The 26,218-nt window shown below is 46.4% G+C and overlaps 1 pseudogene across 1 annotated transcript in view; it reads left to right on the top strand.

The window, feature by feature from the left end:
- Window positions 1–26,218, top strand: part of LOC148517348 (uncharacterized) — a 165,208-nt pseudogene that overhangs the window by 15,496 nt on the left and 123,494 nt on the right. Inside the window, exons 5-7 of the transcript XR_015879298.1 lie at window positions 1,805–1,893; window positions 7,206–7,368; window positions 11,043–11,123. The product of XR_015879298.1 is annotated as an uncharacterized LOC148517348 (transcript). The remainder of the gene's footprint in view (window positions 1–1,804; window positions 1,894–7,205; window positions 7,369–11,042; window positions 11,124–26,218) is intronic.

The following is a 26,218-nucleotide window of genomic DNA, read 5'->3' as shown; positions in this document are numbered from 1 at the left end:
GCACCCCCTAACAAACACACATATAATAAAACTTACCTGAATCCCCGCCTGCCGCCATCTGCTCTGCTCTGCTGTATTACGCGTGGAGGGAGCCACAAGACGGAGCTCTTGAGTGAGCTCCAACCGGCTCCCTCCGTGCAGCAGCCAATGAGAGTCTGTCTGACTCTCATTGGCTGCAATTTCAAACACACAGTTGCCGCTGGCTGCTGTGTGTTTGTGTCTGTGTAGGGCAGACCGCTATCTGCCCTACACTAGAGGAGCCCTGACGTCAGAATCTCTCGCGAGAATCTGACATCAGGAGGCCGCGGTTAAGCCCAGAACCAGGATGCGAGTCAGGCAGGGAACACCCGAACAGGGTTCGGGTGGACTCGGATACCCTATGTTCGGAGCGGTTCAGATTCCACAGAATCCGAACCGCTCATCTCTACTTTTAACCAATTAATTGACACCAATAGCCAACAGTAGACTGAGGTAAACATTAGCTTAAGTGAGACAGTGAAATAATGCACTCTATTAGTATAATCAGCATCATTGGCATTACATTTTCCTCTGGTCCGCGGGCACTGGACTAGGCAGCTGATGCTAGGTGAGGAGGTCTTCTTCCAGGGACCATCAATTCTCCCAAGGAGTCCTTGCAGCTGTCTTCTCAGCAATGGCAGGTACTTCACTGCGGGCAGCGCATCAGGACCATTTAGTCTGTTCCAGTCGGTCGCAGGTAAATAACTGTCTGTGGTGGGCACCAACTAGTGTATCGGACAGGCAAGTCCAGTCAGGGTCTTCTTGCCGGCGTGGGGCCCGGTAACAATAATCCTCAATGGCGATATATCTAATGCACCCTCGTCTCGGTGCGGCAGCACAATCCATTCCAAAGGAAAAAAAACCCATCAGCTAGCCCTCCGGGGAACTGTGGGCCTGATTCAGAGCCGAACGCTCTGACCAGAGCGCTCGCTCTGAATCAGGGCCCTCCTCCATGAAAATGGAGCGGCCTCCTGGCCGCTCGCATAGCTGTGGGTGACCACCCACAGCATATGCGAGCGTCCATGATGATGGTCGCGATGGTCTTGACCATCGCGACCATCGGGCTTGCGACGGAGACCCTGCAGTAGGGTCTCGCTGCCGCTAGCCCTGGAGTGATTTTGGCTCTATCAGAGCCAAAATCACTCCCACTGACATGACTAGTGATGTCAGTGGGGCCGGCTTCAGCCGTCTGGCAGGCAAGCCCCCGGCACGCCCACCAAAGGAGGCGTGCTGTCAATCAACATCGACAGCACGCCCCCTTTGGTGCGAGACCCGGAGTGAAGGAGAGCCCGTCGCTCGCTGGGTCTCGCGCATGCGCAGTGGGGGAACATCAACCCGCTTGCGGGCATCCTGCGCTCGCGAGCGGGTCTGAATGACCCCCTGTGTTTTATAGATCTGTCCTCCTTTGCCCGCCTTACTGGGCCTGTTCCGACTCTCCTCAGTGGACAAGGGGTCCTGGTAACATATCACCCCTGGCGTTTTCTGCCTGGCCACCCAGGCCACCAATAAATGAAGGGGCTTTTTCCCGGCCTAAGGGGATGCTGGCCGGAGGACAAACTCTCCCCCTGGGCTGCACATGCCCAGTAGGCATCAGGGGGAGTGGGGTCAGCAAAAGTTCACCTGCCCCAAATGATAGGAGTCTATGTGGCTGAATGTACATATACCTATATATAAATAAAAAAATTTAGCTGGTAATGTGTGAGGGGTAATAACCCCATATATACGAGTTCCCCATCACATATGGGGGTATTACATAATTAATATAAATGCGTTCTTATCTTTATAGATTCAGTATTGTATGAAGAAGAATAGAGCATTTCAGGGCCTCCCAGACCAGATGCAGTTAGAGCTATGCAGGCATGTCATCTACCAAGAGTAAGTATTTGGACTATGAAATGCAGCAGACCTGGCACATTAGAGCAGATCTACTTCCTACATGAGTTTTTTTTTGCCACCTGAGAAATGCAAAAATATAATTCAAACAGCTGGACATGGGCCATGGACAACATCAGTGGTGGCTCCAGCGCAGTCCAAAATTCAAATAGGGGAGCCACACCAACTGCCAATGAGTTCCGGCTGGCGATATTTGACAGTGTTTGGGGTGGCAGTTGGTGTGGCTCTCTTATTTGAATTTTGGACTGCGCTGCAGCCCCACCTTTGTAGCCGATACTGGACACCATCACACCATACTTACTGACTTTTTAGGAATCTTTTCCGGGAACAGCCGGATAGGAGATGCTGCTCTCAGCTTCGGGGGGGCAGGGCCAGACTTTAGCTGTCATTAGGCCCCATCCTCTTTACAGGAAAAGCCTGCTATTCACAGATCCGTGCAAAGGGGACATGGCTAAATGACATGATTCACGGCATTTAACCCCACCTCCCTATGGACCCACAAATTTCTTGGAAAATCTCCCCAACCTACCCACTTCACTAGGAAGTGGGCGGGATGCAGGAGATCTGCCTACTCTTTTGGGGGTGTGGGGGGTAACCCGAAAAATCATGAGCAGGGCTTATGTGCATGTGAACAAATCGCCTCAAACAGTAGAAACCATACAATTATTTATTTTATTTTTTTGATGTCACAGCTCTATTCCTGCATGGACTGGAGCCACGGGGCTTATAAATGCACGTGAACAAAGCACACCAAACAGTACAAACAATGCAGTTATTAATTATTCTTATGTCGCAGCTCTATTCCTGCATGGACTGGAGCCACGGGGCTTATACTGTATATGCATGTGAATAAAGTGCACCAAACAGTACAAACAATACAATTATTTAATTTTTTTTTTTTTACTTTTTGATGTCACAGCTCTATTCAAACTGCGTGGAGCCACAGGGCTTATATATGCACGTGAATGTCTTTACTGATGGACACAGCACAGCCTATACAGCAGAGTACAGCACAGCATACAGCAGCATGCACTCCATATACAAATTGACTAAGCAGCACAGCCACTTGTGAATCTGGACACAGCACAGCCTATACAGAGTAAAGCACAACATACAGCAGCATCTCTGACATGGAAATGGTGACGAGTTCCGTCCGCGACACCTTATATATAATGTAAAACCCACGAGAATCCAATGCTGCAAGGATGACATTATGCCTCAAAGTGGAATCCGAGCCGCCACTCGGGTTGACTCGGATTCCTGATGTTCGGGCGGGTTCGGATTCCATTGAACTGCTCTTCTATAATTTTTACAATGCAATTTTGATTTCAGTCTGGACACACTCCTCCCAAATCTAATCTCTCTGCACATTTTACATCTGCTCCACCTGCATCTGCTCCACCTGAAGCAGCATGGTTTTACCAAGATGCACAGTTAAGGTTCCCCGTCCGCTAGACGAGCTGAAAACTACTGCACGATTACGACATTGTAATCGTGCAGTCGTTTGTCAGTCTGTGATGAGCCTACACTGAACGAGCAGTCGTTCAGTGAAGGCTTATCAATCATCTGCAAACATGCTGAACCTAAGAATATCGTCAGATTGTCCAGCATGTTTGCACGATGATAGATGTCTAAACGGCCAGTGGGCATGCGCATCGCTGGTCGTTTAAGATATTTTTACAAACTATTTGCAAGCGATTTGCAAATGATTTATGAACGATTTAACAATCTCATTATTGTTCAATCGCTCACATAAATCATCTAATGTATGGGCACCTTTACCTGCTCTTTCTTACTCTATTCCCATCTCTGAATCAGGCCCATTGTGTCAGTTTTCAGATTTGTCTTGGGCTCTGGGCTAAGGCCACCTGGTATGCAATCGGGAAGCTGACTGCCTAAATACCGGCAGCCGGCTTCCCGACTGTCATATCCCGGCAAGGGTGAAATGTAGACGCCCGGCATTTTCCCGACGCCGGGAGACCGGCGCCCGGCATCCCGTTCATATTGATGCCGGGCGCCGCGAGCAAACAGCCGCGGGGGGGGGGGGGGAGGGTTAGGTTTAGGGCTCTGGGGGGAACCTTAGGGTTAGGCACCCCCCTGGGAGGGTTTGGGTTAGGCTACGGGGAGGGAGGGTTAGGGTTAGGCACCCCGGGGGGAACTTAGGGTTAGGCACCTCCCCGGGGGACTTAGGTTTAGGCAGCGGGGAAGGGGGTGGTTAGGGTTAGGCACTTGGGGGGGAGGTTAGGGTTAGGCACCCCTAAGGAGGGTTAGGGTTAGGGGGGTTAGGTTAGTAGATACTCACCTATCCACGATCGGGATTTCCAGCGCTGTCAGGCTTCCGCTGCCGGGATCTCTGCTGATGTCGGGCTGCCGCTGCCGGGAATCGAACCGCGGCCGGCGGTATTTCATGCCAATTCCGGCCACATGGCAGATCTGGCTAGAACTGAAGTGAGTGAATTAGGTGAACGAATGATGTTTCTCCACAATCCAATCGTATCACCTTCAGGCATTCTTGCCATCTCTCCCTGATTGTCAGGGGAACTCCCTGATATAGCAGCAATCTCCCTGACTCCCTGAAGACTCTAGCAAAGTATCAGTGTATTTTCATCAACGAGTAGATCTTCCTAACTTCTTTGGGGTTTATTTACATTTGGATATAAATCAACTGTATATCCAGGTGTATGACAGAGGTCGCAGGCTGGGATCACCATCACCACCATCGGTGGTCGATGGTCGCGATGGTGGATGGCTCAGCTTATTCAGGCTGCCCGGCTTGCAAGTTGATCAACATAGATCATGGGCTGGCCACTCCCGGAAATGGGGCAGACATGCCCCAGTTTCCAGGAACACCAGCCGCCCCCGCCCCCACTGTCAATCAGGCAGAGGCATTCAAGGGTCTGCGTGCGACTATGCAGGATCCATTCTGCATACTTGCAGAATGGGTCCTGCGCACACACAGATTCCCGATAATTGTGAGTCTGCGATCAGCTGTGCACTTGTGTGTACTGCTGAATCAGGCTCATAGAGCAGGAAGGTCTAGAATATTACTGGGTTGAGGATGTATGCTACCTGCCTGTGGTAACAATACTACTGATGCCCAGAACACAAGAAGTACAGGAACAGGTGACATGTCAGCAACACAATAGGATAGGATCAGTCCATGTATTACACATTAGAGATGTATGTGTAATGAGTGAGGACTACTGGTAGAGTCAGGTACTGCACACAGGTAACTGCGGATGGTAGCAGCACCCTGAAGTATGAGAGCAGTCATAGCCACTCAGGATAGTATCATACTTGCCTACTCTCCCGGCACTGTCGGGAGCCCCCGAAAATCAAGGTTCCGCTCCTGGAACCCCGCAAGAGTTGGCAAGTCCCCCGCATTGTCCACCGGCCTCTTGTGACCCCCTGAGCTGCACGTGAAAGTGGGCGGTTCGGGGGGCAATGACGTGATTCGCGCTGCATCGCTTCATCGTAGCCCCATCTCTGCTTTGTAACGCCGGTAATATCAGCATTATAAAGTGGGGGGGTGGGGCTGCAATGATGCAATCGCGCTGACACGCCCGCTCCGCCGACTTCAGCTGCACCAACCTGGCAGCCCCTCCCAATCTAGAGCTACTGTAGCAGCACATAATGGTAGAGAACTGATGGCAGTGATGACTGGAGATGGAGCACATTGCTTGTACATCGAGTTACGCTGAGGACAGGACTTGTAGCAGTGGTGACTGGAGATTAAACATACAACTAGTAATGGAGTAGCGCTGAGCCAGGGGCAGAACTATGGGAGACAATGGAGGCGCTTGCCGCCGGGCTTCAGCTCTGAAGGGGCACCTCCTCCATTGTCCACAACATATTCACCCCACTTAGTAACTATGTACCCGGAGAGTACCACCACGGCCGCCCAATACATGGCACCCCTTCCCGGCACCTGAGAAGTCACCATACACTAGTGGAGAACTCCATGTCACACCATCAGCTGCTGCTGGGGGGGGGTCACCAAATTATAACTTGCCTCCGGGCGTCTGGGATGAACTTACGCCACTGCGCTGAACACAGTATTAAAAGTGCATAATGGAAGGCACACTTGCAGAGTGTAACAAGTACTGCAGGCTGGTACAGGAGAAATAGGAGATGCAGGGAAGCCCTGAGCTCAGTGTGGAGAATGCTGGAAGCTAGAAAAGTCAGATACACTGAAGGGGATGTAGTGTAAATCCTGATGTTGGGATGCTGGTGCTCACAATGCAAAAGTGGGGTTAGGGGGAGGGTTAGGGTTAGGCACTAGAGGGGACGGTTAGGTTTATGCTGCATGGGGGGAGGTTAGGTTTAGCCTGCGGGGGGGGGTTAGGTTTGCGGGGCTAAATGACGCCCCTTCCCTACGGACCCAAATATTCCATGTAAAATCTCCCCATCTTGCCCACTTCACTAGGAAGTGGGCGGGATGCGGGAGATATGCCTACTCTTCTGGGGGGTTACCCAAAACATCGTGAGCCTCCTGCAATTCCCGGGAGAGTAGGCATGTATGAACTGAAGTGCACAATGAAGTGTGCATAGTTCAGACATCAGTGAGCTGGAGACTATAGCCTGAGTTGCTGAAATGAATTGGGAACAGGTGGAAACAAGCTTCTGGCTCAGGAACTCCTTGAAGATAAATTGAACTGGCACTGAGCCAGAGCAAGTGCAAGTGAGAGGTTTAGGGCACTCTGAATATTCATAGGCTGACCAGTCATGTGACCTCTGTAGCTGCACTCCGATTGGATGAAACTGGCTCACCTGATCCAATATGGCCATACCCATGTTACTGGACGTTCTGTAGGATCAGAGATGCTGCTGCGGAATATACTGCAGGCAACCAAGAAGTGAAAATGACTGCAATATGTCAGCAGCGGAGGGGTACATGAGGCTAAGAACCCCGATGTGTGACACATTGTTTGATCTATAAGGACACTGCCAGATAGTCTCATGCTAGTAGATGTTGCTTTGTTGTTGGAGGTATTGCATTTGACATGATTTGTAAGCAGCATAGAGGGTCCAGGAGCCACAAGAAAACATTTCCCAGAGATCCCCACAATCTGGCTGCACTTTGATTTTTCAAGCAGCAATGAGGCAGCTCCACAGGATAAATAGAGCTTAGGCAACTGCACTTGTAGTTATGTAATTTGTTTTTCTGCAGGTGGCATTTCTTTATCTATAGAGTAGAAGTGCTGAGGACTGTAACTTATGAAACGCGGCCACATAAAAGGACCAAATCATGTATAATTACACTGATGGCATGATATATTGTTTATATTTTGCAGGTATGAATCAAAAACCTTAGTTATTAAACAAGGTCATATACCATGTGAATGTTATATCATCTTATCTGGAAGTTTAGCAGCAGTCATTGCAGACTCAAGTTCAAAGAAAAAAAGTACATCTTCTAATACATTATACGAAGTTGAAGAAGGAGATTTTGTTGGGGTAAATATGAATGTATTTACCTTTTAGTTTTTTATTTAACAAGTAAGAATGTGTTGGTGTCACTCTGACTGTGTGGGCGACAGCTATAGCACCTATTGTACTTGGTAATCTGCCGTCTATGTGTACACACACAGGGCTCTATTTACTACAATTTGCATTGGTAATGGAGATTGTAGTGTGATATTACCGCTTGCGATAAAGCTCTGTCCCTGCGAAGCCCCTCAGCACACTAGTCATGGTATTTTCACAAAAAAAATACCGTGACAAGTGCCCCGCGCATGCACCGACCGGCCGCCGCTGCTACACCCCTCCCCCGGCGCTAAGCCCCGCCCTGTTGCTAAGTCCCGCCCCTGCAATCACGGACCCCTCCCACGACCTCTGCAACCCCCACTCTCCATTAATTACACTTACCTGCATGATCCGGGCTCCGGTGATGTCCTCCATATCTTCCGGTCAGCTGAGATCTCATACTGCATTGGGACCCTGTCAGGTGACGACCGGGCCGCAGTGCAGCATGGGAGACCAGCTGACCGGAGGGAGGACATCACTGGAGCCCCGATCACCGGTCCCTGGAGTCAGGTAAGTAACAAAAATTTTTGACAATTTTTTTTTCATTTTTTTACAGTAATCAGCTTGCGGTCTGTATAGACCACACAGCTGATTACTGGTATCGACTCCCGGCTCTGCTCTCTCCGTTAGAGCAGGGCAGGAGTCCAGTAACCGGGGGAGACCCTGGATAACGCCACCTCCAGGTGGCGTTATTATCACAAGGCTTTCCCAGATATATTTTTAAGTTTGTTTTTTTTTTTTTTTACTTTTCTTTTTTAAACTTTTTTTTTTGCAGTGCATCAGCTTGCGGTCTGTTTAGACCACACAGCTGATCACTGGGGCCGGCTCTGCTCTCCCCGTCAGAGCAGAGCAGGAGTCTGTTAACTGGGGGAGACCCTGGATAAACGCCACCTTCAGGCGTTTTATTTTTAGTAAGTTTGGTCAGATCACATTTCCCATTACAATTATGGGAAATGCGATCTGCTTACTAAAAATAAGTGATACTTAAGGGTTGGAGTAGAATTTTACGAATTCTACTCCAATTGCCCTTTAGTGACTGTAGGTGATACTAAAATAATGTGAAAAGGGTGTGAAAACACCCTTTCTCACTTTATTTTAGTAAAAATAATGTTAATAAATAGAGCTCAATCTGATGGTTCCAACCAGAGACAAAGCTGAGCGCTGGCAGTGAAAAGTCAACTACTATTTCTAGAAAGTCATGTAATTATAATTTTTTTTTTAAATAATTAAATGTCATAGGGTTTTTTTATATAAAGACCAACAATTATGTCAGAGGCTTAAATGGATACTTTAGCTGTAAGTAATGAGGGTAGATTTACTTAAGCTTCTAAAGCAGACAAGTGGTGGCATTTCCCATAGCAACCAATCAGATTCTGTGTATCATCTTCTAGTATGTAATAGAGAAATGATAGTTATAATCTGATTGATTGCTATGGGAAACACCTCCACTTTGAATTTTTATAAACTTTAGTAAATTATCTTCCTCATAATATATAAAAATGCACACAATTTGAAAGCAATTTTAAGTCTTGTACAGTACATTAAAATGTATGCTAATGCGGCACAATTGGTGTGGTTCAGATCTTTAGTGCAGCACCTGTAGCGGAATGCCGGCTATGGATTTATGATAGGCGTTGAATAACGGCGCCTATCATAATCCCGACGCCAGAACGCAGAGAACGACATCCTGTACAAAGGTAAGTCCGGCGCGCCCTTATCGTTAGCTGCGGGGGTGTGTGGGGGGGGAGGGTTTAGGATCAGGGAGTCTAGCGGGGTTGGGGTTAGGTTAGTGGGGTGGAGATTAGGGTTAGGCACCCCTAGGGGAGAGGGTTAGGGTTAGGCACCGCCAGGGAGAGGTTAGGGTTAGGCACCCCCTGGGCAAGTTTGGTTTAGGGAGCAGTAAGGGGGGTTAGGGTTAGGCACTAGGGGGGGAGGTTAGAGTTAGGCACTAGGGGGTGATTAGGGTTAGGCATCACTAAGGGAGGTTTAGGGGGGGACATGGAAGGCTAGGGTACTTACCTGCCTCTGTCAGGATCTTGATCTTGTCGGGCATCCGCTGTCGGGATTTGAACTGCCGGCATTTCAATTCCATTCCGGTCTGGACACCAAGGGCAGCTTTGCCTGCTCAGAAAAATATGCGGATGCCCGCCCACTTTCAGAGTTGGCCCCACTGCACCTTCCACATCAATCCACTTGTGAAAGTAGCCACTAACACTATGGGCGGGATGTACTAAAGTGGAAAATACGGTAAAACCCCGAAAATGCAGTTTTCAGGGGTTTTATCGCATTTCCCATATGTACTAAGCACTGGAATGCGATGCCTATGGGCTTATTTTGGGACACCACCCGAGAGCAATTCAATCCGATCCCTCCTATCTCCCTCCACGGCGCGAGCATCCTTCTGCGCATGCGCAGTAGGATGCCAGAGGGACTTCTGGGTGTTAAACCCGGAAGTCCCTCTATCCGAGTGTATTGCAAAGGACAGCCCTTATAGGGAGAGCTGTCCTTTGCGAATGAAATCGGATTTCTAAGTATATACCGCATTAATCAACCGTGGTATGTACCAGAAAAGAGACGGGATGTACCGCATTGCGGATGCGATGCTTAGTACGTCCCGCCCGTAGACTTGTACCAGCCCTATCATTGGTGCAAGAGATCCATTAGATATCAGATGCTCATCTCTAGATAGCCTGCAATTCCAGCTATACAACACCAAGGAACACTTATGTGTGAACACCCTTGGTGATGCTCAGTAACACCCATAGTTGCTCAGAGTGACAATGCAGGCCCTGGCGCATACATAGCTGCTGAATATCATATAGTCACAACTCTGAGTCAAGCCTCAAGTGTCAAACTCTAAGTACAGTACCATATATGTACTGTGAGCCACTTACTTTGTTTTAGCCCCAGAACAATTGTACAGTATACTGACATGGGAGGACCTAGCTAAAATAATACTGAGCACCACTAGTTTAGGTGAACACCAACACATTTTTAAACACTAAAAAAAAAAAAAATTTTTTAAATTACTGTCCACATAAAAAACAAAAATACAATACATTTTGTTCAAATAGGACTCGCATGTTTTACAAAATTCTTCAAGTAAATTTTTTTATAGAATATCCCCTTAGGGTGTATTGTGCACTTAGATATGTTTTTCTATCTTAAGCTATGGGTTAGGTACACTTCCTCGTGAAGTATATCTAACAATACATGCCCACCCCTACAATCACCTCATTGGCAAGCATTTTGCGGCCTGTTTCAGATTTGTATGCAAACCCGATAGTTTGCGTACAAGTCCAATGGTGGCTGGACTGCAGGCTGCAGCCATTTGAGGGCGGGGAATGGGCAGTGACGGGTTCCCCCAAATTTTTGTGGGCGTACCACGACCAGAGTCTGTGCCTTCTGACGCAGGTTTCCACTCCCAGACTAGGCTTGTTGTTTCACAACTACCAAACTTTAGGCCTTGAGGGAGTGATAGAGGTTTTACATACTGTAAGATGCATGATACCTGACCAATGGATGAGGCAAGAAGAATGAGTTGTCTGGTTATGTGATATCATTGTGATGAGTGGGATCTCTTATTTTTCTCTCTCTTTTGGCAGGATATTGGTCTTGTCACCAACGAGAGACTAATTTCATTTGTATGCAAATCTGATGTGGAACTTCTAGTGATTGACAAAGAGGTATTCACAAACTTTCCAATTAGTAGTGTACTGCTTATATACAAAAGTATGGTATCATTTGGTGCGCAAATTACAGCAGCTAAACACACTGGTACTTCAGAGTCCCACCAAAACTCAAATAAATCAGCATAAATACGACAGAGCCGGATTAAGGGCCTGATTCAGAGCCGCTCGTAAGTGGCCGCTTGTTCGTTCCGAGCGATATTTGCACAACTGCGCATGCATACGGATCGTAATACGCATGCGAACCAGTCAGTGCGGCCGAAAATCGTTTGTTCGCTAAATAGCGAATGCCTGCTATTTTGAGTGACAGTAGGAGGCGTATGTGGGTGGTAACAGGGGAAGGTGCTTGAAAACGGGGAGTGGAGATCAGAACGCAGGCGTGCTTAAAGGTCAAAACGGGCGTTTTAAGGGTGTGAATAATTAATACAGCAGCGTCATTGACCAAGTCACTGGGTTATTTTATAGTCAGAACTGCTCGCAAGATTGCGGTAGGAAAAACCAACCACAAGAATAGCGAGCAGTTCATACGCTGGTCGATGTACTCGATTAATCTAATAAATAGCGGACATGACGTAGGATGCGAGCGGCCAGGGGGCGTAGTTTTCCAAAAAACGACCGCATGTTTTGTACTCTCGACCTAGAGGCGTGAACAGACCGCAAAGATGGAACGGTTCATTTGAATAGCCACCCCTTTTTTCTGAACGAGCGAGCGCAAATAGCGTCCGGCTCTGAATCAGGCCCTAAGACCCCACAGGGCCCAAGGCATACTTGCCAACTCTCCCTGATTTTCAGGGAGACTAGTAATCTCCCTGATTGCACCTTACCCCCATTATGAAGCTGTTACATAAAAAAACAGAAGACTCCCTGTAATTGTAGCAATCTCCCTGTCTCCCTGAATAGTCCTGCAATCTCCCTGATTGCACCTTACCCTCATTATGAAACTGTTATAGGGGGAAAAACAGAGATATATACATTCAAAGTGGATAATTAGGATAATTTCCCTTAATTGGTTTGAGACACAATGATTCTTATGGCTACATGCATTATCTGATAGGTATCAGTGTGTTTTCATCAACAAATAGATCTTACTAACTGCTTTGGGGCTCATTTACATTTGGATGTAAGTCAATTTTATAGCATGCCTCTCAGATGTAGCAGTACACGCCCACTTTACCGTGCACTCATAGGTGGTGCTTTCACATTCTCCCTGAAATGCTTTTTCAAAAGTAGGCAATTATGGCCCAAGGTAAGATACAGATTCAGAGCCCCCTATTATTATGTGAAGAGAGGAAATACATATTACAGTGTCGACACTGCATACATGGAAGCTAGGTTGCCGGTACCAGTAATGCTAAAATATTAAAATGCGACTTTAACTGTTTTAACTGTGTCAGTCGCTACTAAACAATGCTGCAAGCCTGCACCACCGGGATTGATACATAAGAAAAGGGGGAGAAAATAAAAGATTTTAAAAATGAAATAAAAAACATAACAGGCATAGCCCCATCCTACATTCCTAATGGGAGCTGCACTGCTGCAACCCTGCACAAACTGAAGGGGAGACTCTGGGCGTAGGGGCTGCTGACTTCTAAGTGGTGTTATGTTCCCCATACTGTGACGCACCGCACTAAGCCTTGAGTGGGTGACGTGCTAAGGGGGGCGGGGCCACAGGTGACAAGTGGCCCCACACACCAATTGGCCCACCAGGAATCTTTCAGCTGTAGGTAAATCCGCCCCTGGTTGGTTGCCATATTACAACATGTATGTTTAGTAAATGCATTGGAACTTTTAATAACATTTCAGAACTCCCTAGATCACCAGATGGAAACAAAAAAAAAAAAACAACCACAACAATAAACATAAGAAGTACAAAATAAAAGTTATGCATTTGGAATTTTTTAAAAACACTTCAGAAGTCCCCAGATCACGAGATGTAAGAAAAACGCCCTCAAAAAGCCTCAAGAAGAACAAAATGAGGGTTATACATTTATCGGTTATTTCATATACTTATTGTTTATAAACTTGTAAATTTGTGCATTTGCCGGTACAGATGATATTGATCAGCAAAAGCCCAATAGTACATTATGTCTTGAAAGGTTAAATTCTTAAAAATAAAAATATCAAGTAGCATGACTTCACTTGTATAAAGGAGCCCAGTGTCTGTAATGATGCTGTAATTGAGCAGATTTCCCAGAGTAGATACCACAACAATTACTCATAGTTTCATATAATTTATTGCTCAAGGAATATAAAGCGAACAGTGACCTTTTTTTTGTTGTCAAATGTTTATGTGGCTTCCTACAGACCTCTTGGCTCCAAGTTTGTAAAGTCACTAATTCAGTAATGGCCCCTTACTGATTCTTTGGGCCTGATGAAGTGTAATTATTATGAAAGTTTAAGTAAAATATGATGCATGCATTGCTAAGTGAGTCGCTTTTATTATTATTATTATTATTAATATTATGACTATTTATTTATATGATGCCACAAATTTCTGCAGCACCGTATTGAGTGATTGTACAACATACTGTAGTATACATGATTACATAGACTGTAGCACAATGCCACAGCTTAATACACGTAGAATTACAAGGTCAATTACAAAGTCAACTAGTAGTAATCAGTGGCGGCTCCAGAGATGGGGCCATCCCTCCCTCCTCGCATGAATAGAAATGGTGCGCGCCAGAGGCGTGCAGCAAAGATTGGGCATGGTCACATACCGAAGGGGTGTGGTCACTTAGCAAATGAGCATAGTCACTGAAAATGGGGTGTGCCAACATGACACGCCACCCATTTCTCGTCACTTTGGGAACATTCTTTTCCATTCCATATGCACCTTACCTATACAGTGGTTTCTCACAATGTGGGACCTCTGAAGAGATGTATCTTCCCTGGGATGACGGTGTCTTCAGTTGGTATTCAATATTCATGTACTGTAGGTCACATCGTCCGGAAGATGCCTGTTTGTGTAGGAATATTAACAAGGTCATCATCATACAACAGCGGTTCAACCAGACTCCTTCTCCCTGTGTAACTTCCTTCCCTCTCTCAGCCACACAATCTCCCCCTTGCATCATCTCGCAGCAAACCATCACCTCCCTCCCTGTGTTGTCTCTCAGCACAACATCACCTCCACCCTGCATCGTCTCTCAGCCACACCACCACCTACGCCCTTGCGTCGTCTCTCAGCACACCATTGCCTCCCCCCTGCGTCGTCTCACAGCACATTATCACCTCCCTCCCTGCGTCGTCTCCCAACCACACTATAGCCTCCCCCCTGCGTCGTCTCTCAGCAACACCGTCACCTCCTCCCACTGGGTCATCTCTCAGCAACACCATCAGCTCCCTCCTGAGTCATCTCTCAGCCATACCATAACCTCCCCCCCCTCTGTGTCGTCTCACAGCCACACCATTGCCTCCCCGTGTCGTCTCTCAGCACACCATCACAGATACACACACACTGACACAGATACACACACACACACTGATACACACACACACTGACAGACACACACACACGGACACAGATACACTGATACAGACACACACTGACACAGTTACACACACACACTGATACAGACACACTGACAGACACACACTGACACACACGCACACTGACACAGATACACACACCTTTCACACAAATGCAGCCAAGTAAAAATATCGCTGACAATTGAAAGTCACGACCCCCCTCCCCCCTCACACCATCGCCCTCTGGCGGCAGCTCTCAGTCAGTATAGATGGAATGAGAAGACTGCCTGGGAGGGGCTGCGTGCTTCTGTTGCAGCTCTCCCTACAGTCATCCCCAGCAGCACCCGAAGGCACACTTGCCTGCTCGTTCAGTCTTCAGTCCGGGTGCAATGGTGGTGGTGGTGGTGGGGGGGTGGCAGTGCCCCCTCTGCTGGGCCTGCCTTGGTGCCCAGGGCACGTGCCTCCTCGCCTTGCTCTAGTTACGCCACTGGTCCAGCCAGTGATGATTTGCAGTGTTTGGGGTGACAGTTTGTGTGGCTCCCCTATTTGATTTTTGGACTGGTCTGCAGCCGCACCTCTGGAGCCGCCACTGGTAGTAATACAAAAAGAATAACAAAACACAAGTATAACTTTACAGAAATCAACTAAAAGGATTTCAGTAAGTAGAAGGAAGACAGGAGAACAGGTAGAGAAGGAATTAAGGGGGAAGAGAGGGGAATGAGGAAACATGAGCAAGGAACTATTTTCGCAAAACCTTACATTCTAAAGGGAAGAAATCAGAATCGGGGTACATGGGGGACACAAAGAGGGTATGGGTGTGGAGTGGGCAGTGGGGAGAAATCAGGCAGCTGTATGGTAGTCTTTTCAGAGAGTGCTTGACATTGAAGGCTAGGGGAGAGTCTATCCATAGGTGGGGAGTAGCACAGGGGTAATGTTTAATTTGGAAGTGAGAGGTGGTTATCAGAGGGGAGGAGAGGTGGCGATCATCAGCTGCACGGAGGGGAAGGAATGGAGTGTGGAGGGAGATGAAGTTGGAGATGTAGACAGATGAGAAGAGGGCAAGAGGTAAGCGTAAGGAACTTTGGGGTAGATCTATCAGCAATAGTCCGTTCTTGGTAGATTTATCAGCAACAGTCACAGCATGGGCCATAACAACAGTCTCTAGATTCGTGAACTCAGAGTTGCTACGATTCTTGATGTGTTTCACACTTGTGAATACTTAATCTTAAAAAAGTCGCTTTGCCTATCTTGGATTTCCTTTCACACCAATCTTGACTTTGGCTCCTGGATATCTAGATGCTCATATATTGCAATATTTGCAAATTCCTCATCATATCTTCTAGGTAGTTTGCTGATGTTTGATCTTGCAGAAGATCTTTTCTGTGGTAGTCTCTGGCTCAGATACACCTCCAGCTTCTTTGAATGCCACATCTCTGGATTTGGCAAGCCTTTTGGTTCTTGGATTCCACAATCTGTAACCTTAACTTCCATGGCAAAAGCCCACTTTATTGATTTTGAATAGTGATGTGCAGGCTCGGATTGGTTCGGATTGTCCTGCCAAGTTCGGAATTTTCTCGTCAAAAATCGGGACTCAAAAAGATTCAAAACGTCATCTTTCATGGACAAACATGATCATTCCTGGACATTTCTGAGACCGATTTTTGGTGGGAAAAATCCAAACTTGGTGGGAAAATCCAAACTAATCCGAGCCTGCACATCCTTAATTTAATCCAGTTTACGTCTTCTTTGTTTTGGTATGCGTATGTAGGCTGTACTTCCAAAAGTTATGAGATGTCTTATACCCCTTTTCCACTACCGCAATAAAACGGGTTATTGCCAGGTCTACTAAGGTTGCGGCTCAGAGAAAAAGGGTCCCTAAATAATAACACGGGTCAAGTGACTCTGGAATCCAACCCTGATTGCTACCAGAGCCGGACCCGGGCAACGGTGTAGTGGAAGCTGCGCACCTGGGTCTGCCTGATTGGCTACCTTCAGTAGCGCTCGGAGATGACGTCTTCTCCAAGCATCCACTGTAATGGCGGAAGACCCGGGTCATGGTGTGAACGGCTGAAATAACCCGGGTCCAGCCGCCAGTGTTAAAAGGGTAAAGCCCAGCTCCGACCCTTGCTCAGTCCGTGGTCAGTGTCCTGGATGGGAGCCGAGTTTTTGGTGGAAAAGGGGTATTACACTTGGTTTTCTCTTTGACCAGGCTTCAATAGGTGTTATTTCCTTTAGGGCAACTGTGGGCGAACAATTTTTTAGATACACTGCTGTGGTGTCTGTGTGCTGCTGTGGAGATTTCAGTAGCTTGGGGCCTGTGTACATTACTTGTGTGTGCCTGGGCCCATAACCTGTTGAAAGTAAGTGTGTACCAGTGAAGTGGTATGGCAGAGTTATGTATACACAAGCGGAATGCATTATCAATAGGAACAGCCCGGTTGCTTAACCAGATGGGTGGTTTATTTAAATATTGCACAGCCATACTTACTGTGATACACTAGTTAAGATGGAGTGGAGACATCCATCTCCCACTATGTCACTCTTACACTTTAACAAAATGGCACCACGCATGCACATTACTGACCTCGTGGCCATCTTGGATCAGGGAATGAAGCCTTCCTGAGTCTTTAAGCATGGAGTCTGTGCAGTAGCACATTCCACTATCAACAAAAGGTACAGAGGTTAGGAGACATGTTGTGGATATGTAGAGCAGGACAAACTTTCGAGTGGAATGAGAGAGGGTAGTAATACATTTTCTGTAGTGTTAACTACAGTATGTTGTGAAGTTGTTTAAAAATAATTGGTAACTGAAAGTAAGCTGGAATAAGATGTGGACGCCCTTTACCAGTAGTAGCTTGGGCTGACTCACTTGGCACACAGAGACTAAGGATGTAAGGTGTTATCTGCAGGTTGGGGCCCTCACACTTGTCCTACTTTTCAGCTGCTAAGGACAGGACAGGCAATACTGGATTCAAGGCACAGCATGGTCAGGGAAAGCAGCAGGCAACAAAGGCTCATAGGGCCTAATTCAGAGTTATACGCTAATACCAGTTACTTAACCAGTGAAGTTGGTTTATTGAAAGATAACAGGTACAGCTGCACTTGCTTTTACATGTACACTGGTAATGTAGCAAAGCTTGAGCAGAATGGGGTCCTATACAGATCACCAGCCGTTGAGTGTATGATGTAAACGGGTAGTGATGCAGGGAAGCACTGAGGTCTCACATGGAGTTAAGCAGGAGTCTTCTGTCTCTCACCGTTTCATTCTATACAGTACTAAGATGGCTACAGTCACATGTACAGGAGCATATCAGGTTGGAAGTCAAACTTCCCTGCAGACTCTGGGTCCAAGTGCCCATGTGTTGCAGAGCAAGGAGATTGCAGGAGCTCACTGCTTTCTAACAGCAGTGGGGAATAAATGTCCTCCTGTGTGGCCGCCAGCACCTCCACCTATGTGGCTGTTGGCACCCCCATTTTCCTGTGCAGCCATCGGCGCCCCCTGTGTGGTTGCCGGAAAACTGTTTTATTTTCTTTTGAGGGATCGTGGCCAAGCCTACTCCAGATTTGGCCAACTTCTCTGCTCAGTACCCAAGCCCGTGGCAGCTCTCTATGGTCCTGTGCACAAGGCAGCTTAGACGCATGTGCAGATAGCAGATTATTGCTCAACTGCAATACATCAGCATAGCGTACAACTATGAATCAGGTCTATAGTCAGTAAACAAGTTCAGAGTCACTAGAAAAGCAAACATGGTGGAAACACAGGTCTAGATCAATGCCTCTATAAATCACAATCTGTCCGAACCAGACAGAGCTTGAACGTTATGTTACCAGAAGAGATCTGCAGTGAAGAGAGAGGAACAATTGTGGATAATGTTACATGTTATTATGTACTAACTGTCTTTTGCCAAAGGCAATAACCATCTTTTGTACTTGACTGAAATTCCTGGGGGTAATGGATGGACAGCCGGGCATGCATATGAATCATTGCATGCCCGGCTGTCCGTCCATTACCCCCAGGAATGGAGGTCACTGGCGCCGGGAAACAATAGTTGGCTGACCCAGGTGAAGGTGAAATACATAAAACCTCTTTTTGAGGACAAAGCCGAAAAGCCCTTCAACCTCCAAAGCAGCAGTAGGCAGTGGGTTTCCCAACAAACTCACAAGGAGCACAACTAATTATACAACTTAATAGGTTCTATAAGCTGATGACTTCCACCATCCTAACTGCTTTAAAGTGTCGATGGAAGCACCTGCCATCACTGCGCAAGTTGCTGCCCCTATCCTAAATTAATTTGTCCCAAACTGCTCCGCAGGCAAACCCAACGCAATAAGACAGTTGTGAAACACCCTCGTAAACTGAAACCTGGCCAATGGGGTCAGATTAGCATGTATAAGCCACTGCGCACCACCTGGCGGGCGGACATCATTAAAACCCTCTGCAAGAGCCACTGGGCAAATTACAGGATCTGCATGCGCCTGAATAGAATCCATCGCCCCCTGGTCAGTTGGCCCGTCTTGGACCTATGTATCTTACATAAAATCAAATTCTGTTTAACTACCACGTTAACTAATGTAAACCTGATAGCTTGGACGTCTTATTAGCAGCAACTAGCTCGCCGATCCTAAAAGCCCCAAAGTAAGCTAATGAAAAAGCTAAACTAAAAAGGGAAGCTTCGTACTTGCCCAAAGCTACCCCGTTACCACCACCACCAAATCCATTAATAGGGATGGATTGATGGGTCTCTGCATATCACCTGTGCTAGACGCCCACGCTCCCTTGCCCACCCTTTTAACGCCTTTGTCAATACGAATGTTTTGGCTGGATCTGCCAAACCAAGCAACATTGAAAAATAAGAGATGCCGGATAATGCTGCAGACATCGCCGCCTTGGAACGACTCCTCTCATGCCAGTTCCAGACAAACTGTAACATACAGTCATCAACCGCCATTCCTCCCAACTTCTTGGAAGCTAAGAAACCCTGCCAACCATCCCAAGCCGCCGTGTAGGTCTTTAGGGTACTAGAGGCCAGTGACTTCAGTGCGAGCCCCTCAATGCCGGCGCAATGATCTACCAGACATGGACGGGACATGATAAACAATGCAAACTAGAGGAAGGCGCCAGCTAACTAAAACTGTCCTACTGAAAACGAAAGAGCGTCCGCTATATAGTTTTCAACACCCGGAACGTGCTTTGCCTTGAACTCAATATTCCTTTGCAAGCATAAAAGTGTCAAATGCCTCAACAACCGCAAGGCCAGCGCTGATTCCGCCCTTTGATTATTGACAGCATGCACCACGCCTGTCCACGCCTGCCTGTATGTTTCTGAGCATGCACCATGCCCAAGATATCACACCAGAATAGGATTCACAGATTGCAAAGCTTGTTAGCCCACAGCTCAACCGCCACTACAATCGGGAAAAGCTCCAGAAGCAGCATGTTCATGGTTAGGCCCTGAACCCTTAAGAATCCGGCCAATGGGCCTACTTCAGAGCCACTCGTAAGCGGCATTACGCTCGTTCCGAGCGATGTTCGCACTTCTGCGCATGCGTACAGTTTACAATACGCATGCGCGAACCAGTCAGTGCGGCCGAAAATCGTTTGTTCGCTATATAGCGAATGCCTGCTATTTTGAGTGACAGGATGAGGCGTATGTGGGTGGTAACAGGGGAAGGTGCTTGAAAACGGGGAGTGGAGATCCGAACGCAGGCGTGCTTAAAGGTCAAAACGGGCGTTTTATGGCAGTGCATAGTTAAAACAGCAGCGTCATTGACCACGTCACTTGGTTATTTTATAGCCAGAACTGCTCGCAAGATTGTGGTAGGAAAAACCAACCACAAGAATAGCGAGCAGTTCATACGCTGGTCGATGTACTCGATTAATCTAATAAATAGCGGACATGACGTAGGATGCGAGCGGCCAGGGGGCGTATTTTTCCAAAAAACGACCGCATGTTTTGTTCGCTCGTTCAGACCTAGAGGCGTGAACAGACCGCAAAGAGCAAATGGTTAATTTGAATAGCCACCCCTATTTTCTGGACGAGCGAGCGCTAATTGCGTCCGGCTCCGAATCAGGCCCAATGTTCCACGCACCACTCTCTTTCCAAAAATGCTCTGAAACAGAAAGAACCGGACGCATCTCTAAACAGTTGGAGTTCGGAATTGTCGACCAATGCCGGGAGCCATATCCAAACGCGTTAAATTTGCACAGAAACACCATCCAAATGCACAGATCCTCTCTCAGATCCTACGATATGCTTATAAGATGGTTCAGCTTCCTAACCCCTGCTGTGGCTCTCTCCAGCCGTCTACAGAAAACCCGATCAATAGGTATAACTCTACACACGAAATTGAGGAGGTCCAACAGCAACTGCAGCTGTTTCAGCTAAACCTTTTTTGCCAAAACAAATGCTTCTAAAACCCCCCCCAAACACCACACCTTCTCCATAGGCAAGCGGCATAATTCTAGCAAGCATAATGGCAAACAACGCCTGCAGGGGAAAAAGTAAATCCTCGCAAACCTGGGTATCTGCTGGCCCCACTAATAGAAAATCATCCAGGCAGTGGGACACACCAGTATGTCCTGTAACCGCCTGGACACACCACTGCAAAAAGGAACTAAAATACTCGAAGAAAGAACACGAAATGGAACAGCCCATCGGCAGACATCTGTCTACGTAATGGAACCCTGCAACCTTAAACCCCATATATTTAAGGACTTGGGGTGAAAGGGCAACAGCCTGAAGGCGGACTCGATATCCACCTTAGCTAATAGGGCACTCCTCCTGAAATGTTGTACCATTTCCAGGGTCTGTTCGAAAGATTGGTAAACGACGCTGCAATCCGACGGATCTAATGCATCATTGACCGACACCCCATCCGGGTAAGAGAGGTGCTGTATCAGCCTAAACTTACCTGGTTCCTTCTTCTGCGCTATCCCTAAAGGCGATACACACATGCACATGCGCCCCAACCTAACTTCCACTTCCACCTTACATCTCACAACTTCCGTATGGTCATGCGCCTATTTCAGATTTCTCTTACAGTCCACAGAGATCTCCCGCGTCAAAGACAAACGAAAACCCTCACTAAAACCTCGCAACATAAAGGCCTCTTCCTCCCTGAGAGGATAATACCCCAACCAACTCCTCAACACCCCTATTTAGCAATGTTTACATATTTTATATTGATGTTTTATAATAGCACACTGTAGGGAAGCATATCCTGTATATATTGTATGACCAATACTCCATTTACATAATGAAGTGACGCAGTTTGTTGAATTATTGGCTAGAATCAAATACTATCAGAAAAGCTTCACATATATTTCTTTTTGAAAAGTATGAAAAATGGGCAAGTTCCATGTTCAACTGGTGATCAGGAAATTAGTTTGTGCTTCATCCAAAAATGTTGTGTCATTGATGATGACAGTCATGTTTTCTAAACTTTGCAGGAGCAGGAGGTTCCTCTCGGATTGGTGGCTCCTGGAAGATTATCTTCTCGCAGCGGCCCAGTGGGCGTTTCTGAACGTTTGCATTGTTTGCGCCCATGTCAGGGAACGCACAGCATGGCGTGGTTGCAAATGATGAGACCACACCAGGCGAGTGATTAATAGAACCTGCTTGCCTTATCTAGTGTCTGCGGATGTGTTATTAAGTCAGCTTGCAGTACTCAGAAATTGCTTGCCTTTCTTTCGCATAATCCTCCCAGATCCTTCCTGATTTATTCTTATGTGATAATCATCTCACAACAACACAATGTTACAAAGCCCATATAATATGGCAAAGAGCAGACAGGGATGTGGCAGGCAAATTCTTTTCAGATATTTCAGGCCATGGGTCTCAATGTAATAGCCACAGCTATGCTTTGCTTGTGTGTTGTAGATCTATTAGTGTGTTGCCCAGTTACCTATTGTGTAGCAATTGTTTGACAGCCTGTGACCCAGTGAAATGTTAACATTATTAAAGGATCTGATTTCTTTACTTTGAATGTAACTCTTGTTCTTCGGTTATTGGTGCAGGGCCTCCCCTGTCATACTCCCTGTCATGCTCCAGAGCTTTGATATAAAAACTGTGTTTTATACATGTGTGCCTCCCCAGCCATTGACCTCATCGCACCGTCCACACGTCACTGAACGTCATCCATCCTAATTAGTGTGTTTGGACATTTCAGCCACACCCATTGCGAACAGCATAAAACCAGGCATACAGCCATGCTGCAATTTCCATAGTCATACATTAGGAGTGGAACTGGGCGTACTAAAGTGCTCAGTGACTTTCAATGTCTTGAAATTCCACCTTTCCAAGAAATAAGTTCATCACATTTCTGTCCTGCTAGAGCTGCCCTGGTCAGCTGTAAGTGCTGTTATTGTAAAGTGGAAACAACTACAAGCAGCAACAGCTCAGCCGTGAAGTGGTAACCACACAAGCTCACAGATGAGAACTGCTGAGTGCATAATAAAAGTCTGTCCTTGCTGCCAAATTCCAAACTGCCTCTGTAAGCAATGTCCGCAGAACAACTGTGTCTTGGGAGCCTGATGGATTGGGTTTCCATGGCCAAGTAGCTGCATATGAATTTCACATCACCAATGTGCAATGCCAAATGTTGACTGAAGTGTTGCAGACCACACCGCTATTGGACTCTGGAGCAGTTTAAGTGCTTTCCTGAAGTGGCGAATCATGCTTCCCCACCTGGCAGTCTGACGGATGAATCTGGGTTTGGCGGATGCCAGTAGAATGCTTCCTGCCGGAATGTGTACTACCATTTGTAAAGTTTGATGCGGAAGAATAATAGTCTGGGCCTGTTTTTCATGGTTTACCCCTGAACCCTAACTTCCAGTGAAGGGAAATTTTAATGCTACAGCGCACAGTGACATTCTACAGCAGTGGTTTTCAAACTCAGTCCTCAGGACCCCAAACAGTTCACGTTTTCCAGGTAACTTAGCAGTTGCACAGATCTATTCATTACTCACCAAAACATTTTAAAAGATCCACAGGTGGAGGTAATTATTTCACTTGTGATTCTGTGAGGAGACCTGGAAAACATGCACTGCGTGGGGTCCTGAGGACCAAGTTTGAGAACCTGTGTTCTACAGAATTTTGTGCTTCCAACTTTGTGGCAACAGCATGAATTGCCCCCATGCACAAAGAGAGGTACATCCAGCCTGCACTGATCTCCGACCTCAATTCTATAAACCAGTGGTTCTCAAACTCGGTCCTCAAGACCCCACACAGTTCATGTTTTCCAGGTTACCGAGCATGTACACAGGTATAGTCATTACTCACTGACACATTTTAAAAGATCCACAGGTGGAGCTAATTATTTCACTTTCGATTATGTGGGCTGACCTGCAAAACATGCACTGTTTGGGGTCCTGAGGACCGAGTTTGAGAACCTGTGCTATAAACAGATTTGGGATGAATGGAAACACTGGCTATAAGACATTTCTTATCACCCAACATCAGTGCCTGACCTCGCTATGGGGCGATGTACTAAGCCTTGGAGAGAGATAAATTACCAATCTTTCAGCTCTTAACTGTAATTGCATTGTATTGCTGTTCATAAATGATAAACAATATATACATTCATTTCTAAATAATTATATTAACTAAAAACTGGGAAAAGCAAAAACAATGATTGTGGTGTCTTTATTACCACGCTCTATTCTATTTGCCTACAGTATACACATCAAGGTCTATGAATTTAGCAACATGGACATTTCTGAAAGTTTTATTTTCACTTCTGAAAACTGTGAAAAGAGTATTTAAGGTAGCTATGTGTTAATACTTAAAACAATGCATCATGTATTATTAATCAGTTCCTGCCGTTAAAGTGGAACTTAATGAATATTGTGGAGAGTCCCACATTGAGTGTACCAGTACCTGCTGCCAATTTCCCGACAATAACAATTATTTATGCATTTTCTAATATCATCTTCATAAACGCAGCAGCCATAGTACTATCTTACTAAATATATCTCCACATGTTTAAAACAGGAAATGAATGGGTACAAGCTATCTTGGAACACAATGGCAAAACTTCTACTTTGTGTATAATAATCACTTCCCCTAGCTGATTATAATACCACATGCAAATCATTAATATAATCGTGCTGTTTAACTAATACTGCAAGTGCCTGCAGGTCAGATGTGTAGGCCTGAGTGTCTGTGATGTGCTTGGCTGTGTTTTTATTTGCATTTGTGCGCACAATAATCCCTAACAGTCAGTTGGTAGCTACACAATAAGGACGCACGCAGCACATACATATTTGTGTAAATGTCAGTTTATCTTCCTAACGCATTCATAGGGGCACCACGGGTCTGGTATATCATACCGACGATGACCATGTCGACATGACCATGTTGATTTTCCATTTCTGAGGTATCCCTTACCCTAATGCTAACTCTTAACCCTAATGATAATGTCAACATTTTCACTATGTTGACATGTCTTATGTCGACATTTTGTCCATGTCGACATTCTTCAGAGGTTGATATTATAATAACCATGTTCACATCATCAGTGAATGTTGATATACTTACAACATACCCTGCATGCCAGGTGTCCCTGTGCATACACTCTGCGTTATGTTTATCTGAATTGCGCAGACAGCTTCCCTTTTTTCCATCAAGCTTTGAATAGCCTGTAATTAACCAAAGAGAACCTTCAAATTACAATGAATGTATCCTTTATGGAAGCACAGCAGTGGGCGGAGTTACAGTACATATCTACAGCACTCCAGCCAATCATAAGATTCAATGTGAACAGTAATGTTTAGATTTTTGAAGCCACAGTATACATTACACTTTAGTGTTATGCTCCACTCCTATGGCTGATATTAGCTGTATAACGAGTGGCGAATTAAGCAACGTTTAGGACAGTGGTTCCCAAACTCGGTCTTCAAGGCACCCTAACAGTCCAGGTTTTAAGGATATCCATGCTTAAGCATAGGTGACTTGATTCAGTTTGTTTATCCCATCTGTGCACACGCATGGATAGCCTTATAAACGGGACTGCAATGGTGTATTGAGGACCAAGTTTGTGAAACCCTGGCTTAGGGGAAAGTCACAATACCACCGTCTGCATGGAATGTAACATTTACAGTGTCTTCTCATGGGATAAACGCTGTTGATTATTGTTATTATTATTCCATACCTCCCAGCTTTGGAAAGTTCAGCATCGGGACCGTAAAGGGGGCGTGGTCTCACGGTGAAAGGCTTGGCCTCATTGCACACCCCCTTTTAATCACTTCGGGGGCGAGACCAGCATCCACAGAGTTGCTGGACTGCCCCTAGGGCTCTCCCTGAACAGTGAAGAGATTGCCTTCCATTAACTTCCCCCCACCGCGGGACACTGCGGCCCGCTGGTGGGACGGCAGGACAGTACTTGAATAGCGGGACTGTCCCGCAAAAAGCTGGACAGTTGGGAGGTATGTTATTGTTGTAGATTTGTAGGGCCCCACAGTGCTCTGCAGTGTTGCACAGTTATAAAAAAAATTGAGTACATAAAACATGGACATACAAGAAAAGAAAAGAAAGGTTAGGGGGAGGGCCCTGCTCATGACAGAGCTTACTAATAGGAAGAAGTCACAGCTGAAATAAATAAAGGCGCTTGTGGCTCAGAGT

The sequence above is a fragment of the Taudactylus pleione genome, unplaced genomic scaffold, assembly GCF_031769625.1.
Source record: "Taudactylus pleione unplaced genomic scaffold, aTauple2 ptg000218l, whole genome shotgun sequence".
Classification (NCBI taxonomy): domain Eukaryota; kingdom Metazoa; phylum Chordata; class Amphibia; order Anura; family Myobatrachidae; genus Taudactylus; species Taudactylus pleione.
The sequence above is the reverse complement of the archived record's forward strand: the minus strand, read 5'-3'. Positions and strand labels throughout refer to the sequence as shown.